Source organism: Chrysochloris asiatica, unplaced genomic scaffold (assembly GCF_000296735.1).
Source record: "Chrysochloris asiatica unplaced genomic scaffold, ChrAsi1.0 scaffold00036, whole genome shotgun sequence".
NCBI classification, from domain to species: domain Eukaryota; kingdom Metazoa; phylum Chordata; class Mammalia; order Afrosoricida; family Chrysochloridae; genus Chrysochloris; species Chrysochloris asiatica.
Window position 1 is genome coordinate 12,317,445 of NW_006408554.1, and position 5,814 is coordinate 12,323,258.

Here is a 5,814-nt window from a genome sequence, read left to right on the forward strand (position 1 = left end):
TTTTTTTAAAGTGTTGAAAAGCAAAGCTGTTAGGTTGAGGACGAAGGTGAGCCTGACCCAAGCCATGGTATTTTCAATAACATCATATGCATGCAAAAGTTGGACAGTGAATAAGGAAGACCGTAGAAGAATTGATGCTTTTGAGTTATGGTGTTAGAGAATATTGAAAGTGCCATGAGCTGCCAAAAGAACCAACAGATCCGTTTTGGAAGAACGCAGCCAGAGTGTTCCTCGGAGGCCAAGATGGCCAAACTTCATCTCTCATACTTTGGACATACTGTCAGGGGGGACCAGTCACTGGAGAAGGACATCATGTTTGGTAAAGTGGAGGGTCAGAGAAAAAAAGGAAGACCCCCAAGGAGACGGATTGACCATTTGGCAGCAGCAATGGACTCAAGCATGGCAATAGTACTGCGGTTGGCCCAGGATCGGGCAGTGTTTCGTTCTGCTGTGCATAATGTTGCTATGAGTCAGTACCAACTTGATGGCACCTAACAACAACAACAACTTATTTATAGTATGTTCGTTTCAAACCTTGATGTTACATTAACTATGTTACTGGTAAATATAACAGCAAAATATGACCATAAAGTTCTAATATTTCAAAAATTAAGAAAATACACGTTTTCCATATCTCTTCCCTCTGAAATGCAGCTTCATTCCAGCAATAGTAAAAATAAATTTATACTTTTACAAATAAGGGCTCAAGACCAAGAACAAAGAAAGTAAGATAGGCTAATGCATGCTATAAAGAGCCCTGGTGGCACTCTGGGTAAGGCATGGGGCTGCTAACTTCAAGGCTGGAGTTTTACCCACTAGCCACTCCCAAGGGAAAAAGATGAGGGTGTCTACTCCCATAAAGATTTACAGTCTCAAAATGGAAGTAAATTCAAAATTACATGAAAAAGACCATCTTATTGGTCAGAAAGAGCCTGGAGGAACCCAAGACGGTGGCCCTCTGCCATCCTTAAGGCCTGGAATGGAAGTCACCCTCATGGACCAATTTTCAATCAAGCAGTTGACAGGTACATACGGCGAATAACAACACTAGTAAAGTATGCTCACCATGAAAAGGTCAACTATTCAGGATCTGAAAGACAACATTTACTTCAGGACAAAGTTCAGAAGGAAGATGGAATCGAAATAAAAACCAGAGGGAGGCAATGAGACAACTGTTGTTACATGAAGGGGGTGACTGCAAACATCGTAATGAAGCAAAGTATATAATTTGTTGAATGTAAAAAAGTATGAGTATTCCAGAACACTTAATTGTACTTCTGAGAAATCTGTACCTAGACCAAGAATCAGTTGTTCGAACAGAACATGGGAACACTGAATGTTTTAAAATTAGGAAAGGTGTGAGACAGGGTTGTATTCTTTCACCATACTTATTCAACCTGTATGCTGAGCAAATAATACGAGAAGCTGGGTTCTAAGAAGAAAAACGTGGCATCAGGATTGGAGGAAGACTCATTAACAACCTGCGATATGCAGATGATACAACCTTGATAGCTGAAAGTGAAGAGGACTTGAAACATTTACTTATGAAGATCAAAGAGCACAGCCTTCGAAATGGATTACATCTCAATGTCAAGAAAACAAAAATCCTCACCACTGGACCAATAAACAACATTCTTATCAATGGAGAAAAGATTGAAGTTGTCAAGGACTTCATTCTTCTTGGATCAATTATCAACACTCGCAGAAGCAGCGGTCAAGAGATCAGACGACGTATTGCACTGGGCAAATCTGCTGCACAGGAACTTTTTAAAGTATTGAAGAGCAGAGATGTGAGCTTGAGGACTAAGGTGCGCCTGACCCAGGCCATGGTGTTTTCAATAGCCTCATATGGATGTGAAAGCTGGACAGTGAATAAGGAAGATCGTAGAAGAATTGATGCCTTTGAGTTGTGGTGTTGGAGGAGAATACTGAAAGTGCCATGGACTGCCAAAAGAACCAATAGATCTGTTTTGGAAGAAGAGCAGCCAGAGTGCTCCTTGGAGGCCAGGATGGCTAAACTTCGTCTCTCATACTTTGGACATATTGTCCAGAGGAAACAGTCGCTGGAGAAGGATGTCATGCTGGGTAAGGTGGAGGGTCAGAGAAAAAGAGGAAGACCCCTAACAAGATGGATTGGCCAGGTGGCATCATTGATGGACTCAAGTGTGGCAGCGGTAGTGAGGTTGGCCCAGGATCGGACATTGTTTCGTTCTGCTGTGCATGGGGTCGCTATGAGTCAGTTCCGACTCGATGGCACCTGACAACAACAACAACAACAAAAATGATCTGCTCTGTAAAACTTTACTCAATTCACAATAAAACATTTCAAAACAAGATTTACAGTCTCGGAAACCCTATGAAGGGTTGTTGAGTTGGAATCTACTTGGTGGCAGTGGATTGGGTTGGGTTTAGAATGCATGCTCTAGAATGGGAAAATCTCCATCAAGGATTGGGAAGGGAGAGTACAGAAGAAAAGATAAAATTAAAACGCAGAAAGTTCTACATAGATTCTAAAGTCAAGTTTTAATCTGAAAAAAAAAAAAGTCAAAAGTAAAATAAAAACACTGATTTGATCAGAATATGCAACAGTAATGTTTATAATGAAAAACAAAGCAAAATGTTACTAAATACTGATATAAAATATAATAAAAAGCTTCAACAATAGACAAATGCAAGTATCTTATATCCATCACCTTTCTCTGAACATCTAAAAGTATCTGGCATATATACTTCTCCATATAACCAGAGAAATTAAGAGGTAAGAACATTTTTATAGATCAATGAAGAAAAAGGAGGTAAACTACTTAAAGCAGATCAGAGAACGGAAGAGAACATTCAGTCCTATTCCACTAAACAAAGAAGCAGAGACACTATTTTTTTGTGCCTAGAGATAAGAAAGAAAGGCTAGCTTAGAAGAATATCCCAGCCTCACAAGAAAGCTGCAGGTATTGATCTATAAAGTTTTATCTTATTGTTTTCCATTTATTTTTTTAAGCATTAGAATACTGTTCTCCCTACACCCACTCCGCCCCTGAATCTCGGTGTCTTCATTTGTATGTTTTCATTTACTACTGAGTTTCTCCGTCTTCTGCCTTACTTGCCCATACTGTAGAAATGAAGGTCATATGTTGAAACCCAGTATTTCATGATCATGATTTAAAGACCTAGTTGTTGTTGTTGTTGTTAAGTACCATGGAGTTGGTTCTGACTCACAGTGACCCTGCACAGGGTTTCCGAGGTTGCAAATCTTTATGGGAACAGAAAGCCTCATCTTTCTCCTGCGGAACAGCTGGTAGTTTCGAACTGCTGACCTTGAGGTTAGCAGCCCGATTCGTAGTCAGAACAAATAATGCTGTAGGATCAGCACTGGATTGAGAAACACAAGGTCAACTATTCAAACCCACCAGCTGCTCCTCAGAAACCCTATACAGGGTAGTTCTGAGTTGGAATCAACTCTATGGCTCTTAACAACAACAATTAGGACATGAAGTTCGTTTTTGTTTAAAAAGAAGGTAAGTGGTTATGTGTTTCTATAAAAAGTAACTAGAATCTAGGGATACTTGTCCTCAAGGAGATTAGATGTAGCAAAACAAAGACAAATGTGCAAAGAATTACAACTCAAAGTAGATGATGACAAAGTCTCTAAGAAAGGTATGAAAAGTCATACAATTCAGAGGAAGGAAAACCCACTTTCAACTGAGCTTTGATGTGTGTGACATGTGAGAGAGGTTTTGAAGGATTCACTCTAAATAGAAAGGACAGCAGATGCAAAAATAGAACAGAGAGGGGAAAGGCCTCAGTATAAAGGGAACGTTGTTGTTAAATACCATCTAGTCAGTTCTGACTTATAGAGACCTTGGTTTCCAAGGAGAAGCTGATGAGTTTGAACTGCCAACCTTGCAGTTCAAACTGACCTTTCAGTAGAATGCTTATCCCCCATCGCCACACCACAACTCCAAACTGGGAATGGTGGTGGTGATTATGTGTATGGGAGCAGAAAGCCCCATCTTTCTCCAGCAGAATAGCCATTAGTAAAGCCTGTCTGAAGTCCTGCCCACAGAGGGGGAGACAATCCACTCATTAATAAAAACAGAAAGGAAAACTCAGAGCCTTGAAGTGCCTTGAAATTTTATGGGACATTACCATTCATTAAAGGCTTATCTGATTTATATTTACAAGAGTAAATTGGAACTCACTCTTCTCATCCATAGGAGACACAGGCTGGCAATGCTGGCTTGAGATCTACGTTTTAGAGGACTCTCAGTGCCAGGCTACACACTCAGGGTTCGGTTCCGCAGATGAGGGCATATGACGAAGACATCTGAATGGGAAATTACATGGTTATAGGTGTTGATGGTGGAATGAAATGGAGGTGCATGAAGAAACAGGAGGCTGGCAACAACAGCAATGACAGGACTGCAAAGCAGTAATAGTGAATAGCTGGGAGAAGTAAAACCAGAATTCACCTTAGAAGCCAGGATGGCAAAACTTCATCTTGCTTAAGACAAGCCATCAGGAAAGACCAATGCTATTAAATGCCATGATATTTTATAAAGCAGGGTCAATGAAAATGAGAGACACCTCCAAGGAGATGGACTGCCACATGGGTTGCAGCAAGGGTTTCAAGCAAACTGTCCATCTTAAAGACGGTCAGGGCTGGACAACCAACGTTCCATTCTGTTATACATGATAAGATCACCATAAGTCGGCGCCTGGTAGCGTAGTGGTTACGAATCAGGCTGCGAACCTTAAGGTCAGCGGTTCGAAACTACCAGCCGCTCCGCGGGAGAAAGATGAGGCTTTCTACTCCTGTAAAGATTTACACCCTCGGAAACCCTGTACAGGGTCGCTATGGGTCGGAAACGACTCGATGGCACATAACAACAACAACAACAACTAAAGGCAACTAACAACAACAAATGGAGAGAAGTAACTAAATAAGTGGTGGGGGTGGGGAAGCATGGCAAAATGACAGCGAATTGGCTAGCTTAAGTAATGACTGGTCATGTTTGAAGTGTCTGCATCTGATTCACACATTTGACACATTCCACATGCTGTTTCTAGGCACTTGGGATATACCAGGCAAGCATACCTGCCATCTTGGAACTTACTTTCTGGTGGCAGACAATATATAAATGTAGGTCCTTGGGTGGTACAAATAAAATAGTTTGCTCTCAGCTACTAAGCGAAAGCGTAACAGTTTGAACCCACGCAGTAACACCACAGAAGAAATGTCTGATGTGCTTCCTAAAAAATTAGTCAAGAATACTGTATGGAACACAGTTCTACTCTGCAACACATGGAGCCACCTACATGTTGGAATCAACTTGACAGCAACAGAAACATTTTACACACACACATTTAAAAATATACATACTGATGCCTTTGAATTATGGTGTTGGTGAAGAATATGGACTATACCACAGACTACCAGAAGAGCAAATACATCTGTCTCAAAGAAGTACAGCCAGAGCTTCTTAGAAGTGAAGATGGTGAGATTTTGTCTTATGTGCTTTGGACATGTTATCAGATGGGACCAGTTCCTAGCAAAGGACATTATGCTTGATAGAAGGTCAGTGAAAAAGAGAAAGACATTCAGCGTGATGGATTGACACAGTGGCTATAAGGATGGCACAGAATCGGGTTAGTAGTATTTTGGTCTGCTGTATACAGGGTCACTATGAGTTGGACCAATACAATGGCACCTTACTCTCTCTCTCGCTCTATGTACATATACATGCCACCAGATGCTATTCGGAAACCCTTTACAGGGTCGCTATGAGTCAGAAGTGACTTGACAGAATTTAACAACAA